We start from the raw sequence: 11,505 nt of genomic DNA on the forward strand, positions 1-11,505 counted from the left end.
TTAATACAGTGGAGTGGCCCAAGATGGGTGGTTTTCCTTATTTTATAGACCTCCATAATGATATTTTGTCATTAAAAAAAAGTTTTAGGTAAAGTTTTGTAAATTCAGAATTCTACATTTAATAACTCCTCTTCCATTTTTGCCAACCTCCTCAAAATATTTTATTTTGAGTGTGGATGCAATCTAGTAATCAACTTAATGAGAAAAATCTAACTGGTAATTTGGTTTGAGTTGGTAAAAAATTAGGTTGCTTGACAGAGTATCTCACTTTTAACCAGCCACGTTGACATCAAGAGATATACCTGATCATTTCCTAATTGTTAACTAATAAAAACTATTGTTTTCATGGTGCTATTTTCATAAGCCACAAATATTTTGGGGGTGGGTAGATGGGGCAAGCATGGGGCTAGCGGCAGAGCGCATGCCTGCGGTATTTCAGGACTGGTGGGCAGTTAGGCAACGGCATGGCCAGACTACTAGTCTTGTTTATCTGTCGAATTATGAAACTGGAACCCTAGCCTTTTTAGAAAGAGGTGCACAAAGTCTCTGGGTTGTCTGGAGAAAATCACAGAGAATTCTTACTTCCCTCAGGCTTCATGAAGGTGAAAGGAGTTTTAACCTTTAGCAAACATTACAAAATTCTAACAAAGAAAATGATATTGAAGGGTGTAGAGTTTCCCTCAAAAAGACACGCTAATAAATGCTTAGAGGCAATATTTCCCCCACAAAAAAATTAAAGAATAACTCCAGGGAAAATCACCAATGCCTTTTTTATTCCATTGGAACTTTGGAGTAACGTCAAATATCAACACTTCAAAAACAAGAAAAAAACACATTTTTTCTTACAGTTTTCACAAATTGGAGGGAAATAATTACTGGTCAAAACTTATCAGGAAGTTTGGTGTAGTTTCGGGGGGCATTTTAACTTCTTTTCTCCCCTTGATAAATTTGTATTGTCCCGTATCCCTCGTAATTCTATGAGAAAAATATGTGTGTGATTTTACACTGGAGAAGACTTTAATATGAGATCTTCATTTGCTCAAAATTTACAGCCAGTTTTGAACCCTCCTGATACTTCAGTGCCTCCTGTTCTGTATCTTCTATTAAATAGAAGAAAGAAATCTTCTATTTGATTCTAAAGTATCTATTTGATGTGAAGAAATCAGATGAAATCCTATAACTTCATCCATAAATATTTCAACCCTCTAAAAGATAATGATATTTTAAAATATAATCACAATTTCATAATCATACTTTAAAAGATTAACTCTAATTTCTCAACGAAATATCCAGTCTATATTCAAATTTTCTCGATTGTCTCACAAATGTCTATTTACTGTCCATTCAAATCTGGAGCCAAATAAATCAATCTCTCTCTTCAATCTTCCTCTCCCTCGCCAATCTCTCTCTCTCTGTATTAATCTCTTTCAATCTCTTGAAACTCAAAGGTCAAAGAAGCCAGGTGATTTGTACTGCAGAGTTTCCCACTTTCTGGATATTGCTGATTATATTCCTGTAGTTTCTGTACTTGTCTTTTCCTATAAATTGGTAGTTAGATTTAGAAGCTTGATCAGATTCAGTTCAATTTTTCATCAACAGAGCAATCTAAGTTTATGTCTTACCATTGCTTAGATCGGCAAATTTGACCTGTTTCTATTAGTCAAACAATAATCCACTGTGATGTGACACATATCTAAGTACCATTGGTTGTTTTAGTTTATGCCGCTATAAGATAAACTTCAGTTTCTAAAAAAGCCACAACGTTCTTTCAATCATAGGTTCCAAACTCAGACAGGGCAGGGCTTCAAACTTCCCGCTTGTGCAGGTCAGATGGTCCTTTCCCCCTGCCCTGGGGTGGGGGCACCTGGCCTCTGCTTGAGCATCTCCAGGGATGGGGGCTCGTCCACCCAGCCCATCCCCGGGGCCACAAAGGAAGCTCCCTCACAAGGTCTCAGCTTCTCCTCCAGGGCAGTGCGTTTTCTTCCAAGGTTTTTGTTTTTTTGTTTTTAAACGGGGTTTCTATCATGTTACCCTGCTCTGTGTTAATAATGTAAATATCGCTTGCTTTCTGAAGTAACACACCTTCCAGACTATCCGGCCCCCTGAGGGAGTTCTGCTTGCTCTTGCGAATCCTCTTACAGTTCAGCCCCTGTATTCAACTCTCTATCTCCTATGCCTGCTTGTGGTCAACACCTCTGTTCATATTTTATTCTAGGGATAATAGTAAGAATGCGTTGCTATTAGTTTCATTGTCACCTCTGCCTTTATCTTTATTGTTCCTGTTGGGACTGTTTTTGGGAGAGGGACTCAGGGAACCTACCAGCCAAGTGTCTGTTCCAGCTCAGCTCACCTCCAGATGGCTCCTGTGGGCACCGGGGCAGAGGGTCTGTGTGACTGGTGCCTCTTCTGGGAGGCCCAGGTTGTCAGGTTCCCTTTTAGAAACTTCAGAGTCAAGCTTTTCGCAGTGACGACTCCTCGTGCGCCAGCTGCCCTGCCCGCTCCCTGCCTGCCGGGCTCAGACCCCTGATGGCCTTAAAGGGAGAGTCAGAGGGTGGGCTGCACAGGCGCAGCTTCTCTCTGAAAGCGCCGAGGGAACAGTTTGTGGGAGCGAGAGGGTGCCTCCCAGAGCTTGGCCTCAAAATAGCCTGGTCGGCTTGAGCTTCCCTTAACAGCCGGCCATGAATCAATCATCCACAAGCTATGTAAAGCCTTTGTAAACCTATTTATATTTTACGTCTGGGCCACTCTGAAGAAGAATTGAATCCAAACGATGATTCCTGAGCATATTCTCTCTTATTTTCCTTAAACTAAAGCTATCTTTAAGTTTCAAGGCTGTCCTCTTGCCTCTATGACCTGGAATTGCGTGGCGTGTGACATGTCACATCCACTTGTGAATGTGCCGTGCGGAGGTCCAGCTGCGTCTATGACACCAATTCATTGTCACTGTCACCTTCAGATGGAATACTGTTGCCCAAGTGACATCAGTTTCTGGGCGAAAACTAAGTGCCTTGCCTTTTGGAGTAGATTCCCTCTCAAGGAATTGTCCAGAAAAGGAGACACTTATTTATCTCAGCTTCCTCCATGACTCCGTTCCAAAATCAGCTTCTATAGGGACAGTATTCCTTGCAAACGTGGCAGATGGTCAGGGCAAGATCACAGCTCTTGTCCTTCCTTTACAGCTGTGACAAATGTATGTGCCAGGAGGTTGAATTAAGGGAAGTTACAGATAGGAAGCAAATTTACGTGGATTTCCACCCAGAAAGAGTCGGAGCTGGGCTCATTCAGCAGCCGAGACAGACGTGGACGCCAAGAGGAAGCCAGGGTGCACCATGAGCCCCGGGGCGTCTACAAGATGCCAGCTTAGAGGGGGCGTCTACAAGATGCCAGCTTAGAGGGGGCGTCTACAAGATGCCAGCTTAGAGGGGGCGTCTACAAGATGCCAGCTTAGAGGGGGCGTCTACAAGATGCCAGCTTAGAGGGAGCGTCCGGGGACGATATTTTGGAAAATCTAACATGAACTGGACATGAATGTGAAAAAAGGCCCAAGAGGAGGCCCCGCTTTCTCTGTGTTTGCAGGATGACTGGGCAGCGGTGCAGTGGATGGCTCTGTGCTCGGGTCCGCACTGCGCTCTGCCCACCCCCCACCAGCACCCGAGCGGCTCTGCAGACCAACGTGGTGCAGCCGAGCCGCACCAGCGCCCTCAGGTCCTGGCCTGTCTTCCCACCGTCCCTTTCCAGTGACGACAAACTGCTTGCTGTGGGCCAAAGACACTTGCAGAGTCGGTGTCTGTCGGCCCTGGGGCCCAATTCCCTCACTTCCCAGCCATGCGGCCTCAGACATCCTCACCTGTGAAATGTGTGCAACGTTAGGAGGCGCGGATGAAGTGATGCGTGTGAGTGCTCAGCCCGGACCCCAACGCGCAGCAAGTCCTCGTGAATGGCAGTTATTTTCTTTAAGCCTCAGGCTGTTCCCGTTCTCTGGAGGGCCCACAACCGAACCCCCTTCTATCTGCCTGGAAATTATTATTTTTTTTCTTTTTTTTCTTTTTGGCTGTGTCGGGTCTTCGTTGCCGCTCACGGGCTTTCTCTAGTTGCGGCGAGCAGAGGCTACTCTTCGTTGTGGTGCGTGGGCTTCTCACTGCGGTGGCTTCTCTTGTTGTGGAGCATGGGCTCTAGGCGTGTGGGCTCAGTAGTTGTGGCTCACGGGCTCAGTAGTTGTGGCTCACGGGCTCTAGGCACACAGGCTCAGTAGTTGTGGCATGTGGGCTCAGTAGTTGTGGCTCGTGGGCTCAGTTTCTCTGCAGCATGTGGGATCTTCCCAGACCAGGGCTCGAACCCGTGTCCCCTGCACTGGCAGGTGGATTCTTAACCACTGCGCCACCAGGGAAGCCCTACTTGGAAACTCTTATTTGTCCTTCTCCTTCAAGTCCCAGCTCAGGGGTGCCTCTGGGAAGCCGCCCCTGACCCACCTCTGCCTCCTCTTCCTTCCCTGCCTCGTCCCCGCTCCCCTCTCCTCGTGCACAGACGTCCTGAGGAGGGTAACTCCTCACTGCATGGTGACTTCTGGCTGTTACCCTAGAGGGCTCGACATACATGTCTACCGTAACTGATGAGTAAACATTTGTTAAAATAATCAATTAAACAAACTCAGGGCTTTATTCAATAAAACTTTGGCTGGAAGCTATAAATATCTTTGATTCTTGAAGAATTCTTTGTTACTAAATGCAATTTTGTAAGAAAAACCTTCCTGACACAGGGTGGGTCAATGGAGGCAGGGTGGAAAAGATAAAAAGAATTCTTGGTGGTAGGAAGTTTGAGGAACCGCTGTGCTAGCTTCTCCTCCCATCCCAGCGGGAGCTTTATCTCCAAATTAAGCATTTGTTTCTGAGCTTAGGAGGCAGCAGCTGCCACTGAAGGTAGGATACAGTGCTTTGCAGCTGACCAGTGCCTTTCCTGGGTCACTTCCCCCTTCTGCCTGGCATGCGCCCTGTTGGCCTTCTGTGGGCTGGCCTCCAGTCCCTGGCCACTCCCTAAGGTCCCTTGGGGTTAGTTTGATGCAAACAGTTGGATGGGACCAGCTCCTCTCACCTCCTGCCATTTTGCAGTTAAAACTCTATGCATGCAAAATTTTGTAAATGACCCAGCATGATATGGTGACTACATTTTCAGACCCCAAAACTGAGTTTGTGTTAACCAAAGATTGATTTCAGACTTGTGAACTCTTTTATATGAGAAGTCTTATAAAGTTACAAATATTAAATCATATTTTATGATGTATTATTTTTTTAAATAAATTTATTTTTTATTTTTGGCTGCGTTGGGTCTTCGTTGCTGCGTGCGGGCTTTCTCTAGTTGTGGCGAGCAGGGGCTACTCTTTGTTGTGGTGCGTGGGCTTCTCATTGCAGTGGCTTCTCTCGTTGCGGAGCCCAGGCTCTAGGCGTGTGGGCTTCAGTAGTTGTGGCACGTGTGCTCAGTAGTTGTGGCACGCAGTCTTCAGTAGTTGTGGCTCGCAGGCTCTAGAGCACCAGCTCAGTAGTTGTAGTGCACGGGCTCAGTTGCTCCGCGGCATGTGGGATCTCCCCAGACCAGGACTCGAACCCGTGTCCCCTGCATTGGCAGGCAGATTCCTAACCACTGTGCCACCCTGATGTATTATACTGTCATTGTACTCTCCTCCCAAGCCTATACTAACTGCACCTTTCTCTCTTTATTCCATCCAGATACAACTGGAGAAGGTCTTTCCTCCTAACAAAGATCAGTTATTTCACAGGAATTTCTGACCCCATTCCTTCTCATTGTCTAGGTCTTCTTTCCTCCTATAACGCCCTCCTCCGTTGTGAATTACTGATCTTTCTTTAGGACTTGGTCATCCTCACTGGTAAACTGATGTGCTTTAGGGTCTCCCACATAAAGAAACAAGAGAACCTCTCTGGCCTCCTAACCCCCCTCCAGCTGCTGTTCCATTACTCTGATTCTCTTTATAGTCAAATTCCCCGAAACACTTTCTGCAAACACTGCCCGCGATCCTTCCCTCCACGTGCCCTCCTGCACTCTGACACATCGAGGGGCTCTTGTCAAGGCTCCACGGATGTACTCAGGCCAAATCTAAAAAAGAATTCTCTGGCCTGGACTCCCTTCTGTCTGTCTCGGCTCTGTGACGCTGCACTCTCCGGAGCTTTCTCCTGCTTCATTAGCTGCTCCTCGGACTTCTGTATGCTTTCTCCTTCTTCATCCAAGTTCTGGTCGTGGGTGTTTCTTAGGGCTCTGGAGGCCACTCTTGAAGAAACTTGGATACGCTTGGCTTTTGTTAGTTAAATTTTTGTTATTATATTATGCTACATGACCATATCTTTTCATTAAAAATCCACAATTACAGAAAGAGTCAAAATTCCACTAACCACTCCCACCAGCCCCATTCTCGTCCACAGAACTAATCACGCCCCAGGCCTGGGGCTCTGCCAGCCTCGCCAGCCGCTTCAGGTCTCCAGGCCACCAGCCACCTCACCTTCTCCCCTCCCCAGACGTCTTCACGCCGTTACGAAGGGCTTCCTTTGGCTCTTCAGGTGCCAGCTGTCATCTCTCTCATCTACCCTGTCTGAGTACTTATTCTTTGGAAGAGCAAACTGATTATTTTGTTCCTAGTAATTAGCATAATCTGCAACTATTTGTTCACTTGTCTTGAGTTTACTCAGTCTCTCCCGTTAGAATAAACCCTCTGGGAGCAGCAAGTCTGTGTCTCTCAGTGTTTCAGTCCCAGTGCTTGGAGCAAACAGGGCACACGAAAGTAGCACAATACACGGTTGGCAACTTCAGTGCAGCCTATGTTTGGTGCCCATCTCACATGTACATACCCTGAGACTACATGTATGTGTACATATGTATACAGTCAACCCTCATTACCCAGGGATTTCATACCTGTGAATTTGCTACTTGCTAAAAATTCCCAAGGAAGGAGAAGATCGGAGATGCACAACCTCCCAGAAAGGCAAGTGAGCAACACAACGCAACACAGCACAACACACACCGCACAACAGCCATCGGCGTTCGAAACGTCGGAGCACGAGAGCCTTCCTCCCAGATATTAGCTGTGCTCTATTTCCCAGAGTCGAGATATCTCCCCAAAGCCTTTCCCAAATGAAGAAACCTTCATCTCTTTTAGCCTCAACAGGCCATGTGTCCAGAGCTGTATGTTGTCTTTCATATTAATAGACTTCGTTTAAAGGGGAAAAATTTGCCTAAGAACCTGGCTACTAGAGATCTAATCCAGTGCCCTGTTTCTCTGGAATCCAGATGTTCACAGATGTGGTAATGACAGTGAGGAAAGGCACAGAAAGGCTCGAGGATAAGAGGGGTTACTGCTCTCTCCCCTTCTGGGAGTCCCGGTGCCTCCCCAGGGGCCGTGGGGAGTGGTGCTGAAACCCGGGAAGCTCTGTCCCCAGACGCTTCTGGAAGCCGACACATTCCCGCTCTGTGGTACGTAGGTCAGAGGGCTGTTTCCAGATATTCTCTTTTCCGCTGAGCTTTCTGTCCAGAGCGCCTGCTGGTTTCCCAGCCCCTGCGCCCATTCTGGGAGGGACCTCATTCTTTCCCTGCTCTGTTGTAAACAGTAGGTGCTCAGAGAGCCTGGGCCCAAAAGGCAGGGCCGGAGGCCACGCGTAAGCTGGCGGGGGGCAGGGGACGCCCTGCGTGGGCGGCTTGCTCAGAAGATGGGGCTCCTTTGTCTCTTCCTGGAGCACCGCGCCCTCCCCACCTCCGCCACTGTTTCCTGCCGTGGCCCCTTGCGCAGCGTCTGCTGGTGATAATCTTGTCCCCTATCGACTGCAGCCAGGAGGGCAAAGCTTCACACGTCTTGCTCGCTTGGACGGGTGCCTGGCCCTCAGGGTGCACAGCAAGTGGTTTTGGTGAACGAGTGGATCCAGGCCCTGCTTGACCGGTGACCGTCTGTACCGCACAGCCTGTGACACAGGACAGACCACTTCAGGCCTCTGACCCTCCGCTCCTTCGAGAACACGGGTTTTGAGGGGACTTTGTGATTCTATGTCATGAATGTGAAGCCACACTGGGAACCAGCAGACACAAGCTGGGGAGTCGCCCTGGACAGAAATGGGTAGGCAGGAGGGCTTCCAGAACCATCAGAAAGCACTCCGTGGGGTAGAGGTAGGAGGGTGGCAACCAAGGGGACAAAGGAAAACTCCTGCCCAAGGAGCAGTCCTCAGACCCCGCCCCCCCCCACCAGCTCCCCTCAGCCTGGAGGCTCGGCTCTGACCAGGAGGGCCGCGTCTTCTGTAACAGAATTCATGCCATTTAATCCTGACAGTAGCCCTACTTTGTCACACAGATGAGGAGCCTGGGACTCGGAGAGGGTACATCCTTCCCCACAGTCACCGTAGCTGGAGAGGCGAAGAGATCGCATCTGACCCCAAAGCCTAAAATGTTACAGATCTCTTAGCTTCTGACACTTCCCTGAAAACTGCAAAGGACAGCGGTGGTTAGGAGTTCAGGCTGTGAAGTGGGAACACAGGGCGAGACTCCTGGTGCTGCCCTGTCTGTGCCTCAGTTTCCACATCTGTAAAATAACGGGGATGATGGTAGTGGCTGTGCCACAGGCTTAAGTGACTTAAACTGAAAACACACCTGACAAGTAATACATGACCAATAAGCATTAGTTATTACTATGGTTATTATACTTAAAGAATTACTACAATGAGGAGAAAACCTGCTTTTCCAGGTTTATCTCCTGTTGCTTTTGAATCCCCTCCGACTCTGTTCTAGATGAGAAATCCGTGAGGAGAAAGTACTCAGACAGTCAATGCTGGTGGCCCAGACCTGTCTGAGGTCCCCACTTACCAGCCTTCTGGGCAGAGGGGAGGGAGAGCCATTGTCTAGGTGACATCTGCCTGACTGCTTTCAATGGTGACTCATTTCTTTCAGGTTTTGGGATTAGCTCGTCAAGCTAGTTTGTGTGGCCGCTTTGAAGGAGACGCGATCCCGGGAGAGCCAAGGACTGGGGGTGACAAGGAGGGTGGAGGCTCAGCGGGTCAGTGTGCGGCCGGGCCCCTCGGAGGCCTGGCTGAAGAGAAGACAAACCCCCAGACACGCAAGGGCCGTTGTGGCCGCGGCTCAGGCTGACCCTCCCACCTGGGCTGCAGGCGCTCACGTGGCTGCAAAGGGGGGATGCAGCCTTCGGATCAGGAGGGGTCAGGAGAGGGAAGGAAGATGGTCGGCCCAGGACACGCAGCCCCTCTTAGGTGGCCCCTTCCCGCCTGGCCCCTGGGCTGACTCCGCTTCTCGTTACCTGTTCTCTGTGTGTCTTCTGGCTTTGGCTTCAGCTGCCAGCGGCTCAGTTCCTGCTGCCTGTCTGTCTCAAGTTCCAACTCCTGCAGAGAAGCTGGCCGTTCCCTCAGTTTCCCATCAGCCCCCTGGGCCTTCTGCCTCTCGGGCCAAGGGCACATTCAAACGCTACCCTTGAACTAGGAGTGGCTTAAGAAGGGCAGTGAGCACTGCAGGGGCCCCTGTGTGTGTCTTCTGGACGTCCAGGGCTTAGCGTTGAGGCCAGATAGCCAGGGCATGACTGTTAGGGGTGGAAGCAGAGACAGAGGCAGAGAAAGACACAGACAGAGAGAGAGACAGAGAGACAGGGGCAGAGACGCACACAGAGAGGACAGAGGGGCGACCGGCACCTGCTGGAGGTGAGCACAGCCTCCTCTGACTCAGCCCCGCCTCCTGGAAAGGACGCCCCCATTTTATGGACGAGGAAATTGAGGCTCAGGGAGATTCAGGGGCACCTGGGCTTTGCTCAGCTTGTCTGACCCCAGCCCTCTGAGTGTCCTTACTCCCGCGGAAGCTGTGGAGGAAATTCAAAAGGAAGAGATGGAGAGAGCAAAATTACTGTGTTTGCATCGGGCCTGAGGGCAGTTTGCCAGAGGTGGAGGGACGCCCCACCTGTGCAGACCGGAGAGGCTGGGTGTCCCCGGGTCAACTAGAAGCTGATGGAAAGGGCCACGACGGCAAGCACGACAGCTCCCCTCGGGGAGGAGGGAAGGCAGCTTGGCGGGGGGAAGATGGAGGCGTCTGTGTTTATTAAATCACACGGCGGGGTCTGGAGGGGGAGGGGTGCCGCGGGACTCGCTAGGGTGGAAGAGGTTCCCTGAGCACATCTCACGGGGGCCTGGCTGGGAACGCAGCCGGCGGAGCTGAGCGAGGGAACACACAGGACTAGCTGTGGGGCAGCTGGGGAGGAGGGTGGAGATGGCGGCCCAGGAAGGCTTCGAGGGGCTTCCGGATCCCCCTCCATCTGGGGCCACTGTCTTGGTGGTGCCCCGCCCCACCTGAGGTAGTACAACAGCACCCGGAGGGTAGGGAGACACTAGGGAGTTGCCTACAGAGCACAGCGTCTGTGATCAGACCCTTGCACGGTGCTGAGATGGGTGGAGGGGAGAGAAGAACCGGGGAGAAAGGAGTTCCCAGCAAACAGCTGCATCTCAGACACCGGCAGAGCCTGTCAGGCGACGGTGTCTCAACGATAGTGCTCGTGTGCGTGTGACACACGAAACTGTCTAATCTCTCCTTTTATTCTCAAAACCATGCTTGGATGCAGTAACCAGCTGTCGCTATGACAACACTGGGCCGCAAGTCATCACCCCAGTGCTCAGTGGCGTTGGACGATAAGCTCCCTTTCTCACTCGGGGTCTGTGGCCGCTGGGCTGTGGGCAGCAGGCCTGGCAGGCCCCCTCCTGGGACGAGGGGGGAGGCTCCGGGCCTGGCTCAGCGGTGGCAAGTCTTCACTATCGTCCCACGAAGGGGAGGACTGGAGGTGAGGACGCACTGAGCAATAGCTCAGTCGACCGGCTTGTTTCGTAGCTAAGAAAGAACAAGGCCCAGGGGTTGACTTGTTCATCAGTGGCATTCTTCACCTCCAGAAGGAGGGCAAGCGTAGGCCCAACTGGGGGCAAATACAGGATCTGGGGGTCAGAGTATAGCTGCAGATACCCGCATCTATTTGAGCCGGTTCAAGCAGAGGAGGACATAACACAGGGGACAGACACTTCCGGAATCTGAAGCCGAGGGGTGGGCTCTAGGTTGGACTTCCAGAAACAACCCCTGCCCCACCCTCTCAGGACTAGCCCGGTGAGAGGGCTGGTGCTCCTGCTTCCAGGATTAGAATTCAGGACGTCAGATGCCCTGCAGGCACACAGACCTCAGGAGAGGGTGCTGGTAGCTCTCTGGGCTGCCAGGCCCCACCTGCCTTGTTCTTTAAGCAATAAGGAGCGATCTGTGGGGACTTAGGGCTTCTCCGCTAAACGACACCAGCAGAGTCCTCACGATGGGACTCGAAACAGAGCTGCTCTTCCCAGCCCCAGGCCTGACCCCGGGTGCTCTGCGGCCTTGTGCCTGCGTGAAGGTCCCTGGGCCTGGGCAGCCTTCCGAGCTGCCCTCACCAGCGTGTGCAGGTGTGTGCACACGTGTGCCTGTGTGTGCGCGTGCCTGCCTGCTTGAGTACAGACC

General features: G+C 50.9%; 1 long non-coding RNA gene across 1 annotated transcript; it reads right to left on the reverse strand.

Annotated features, from left to right (window-relative positions):
- Nucleotides 1–8,228: 8,228 nt before the first annotated feature.
- LOC130704710 (uncharacterized) lies at nucleotides 8,229–9,921 on the reverse strand. The gene is made up of 3 exons (XR_009005151.1): nucleotides 9,296–9,921; nucleotides 8,848–9,004; nucleotides 8,229–8,566 (listed from the first exon to the last, which is right to left on the reverse strand). It is a non-coding gene; the product is annotated as an uncharacterized LOC130704710 (long non-coding RNA).
- Nucleotides 9,922–11,505: the final 1,584 nt, after the last annotated feature.

The sequence above is a fragment of the Balaenoptera acutorostrata genome, chromosome 14, assembly GCF_949987535.1.
Source record: "Balaenoptera acutorostrata chromosome 14, mBalAcu1.1, whole genome shotgun sequence".
Classification (NCBI taxonomy): domain Eukaryota; kingdom Metazoa; phylum Chordata; class Mammalia; order Artiodactyla; family Balaenopteridae; genus Balaenoptera; species Balaenoptera acutorostrata.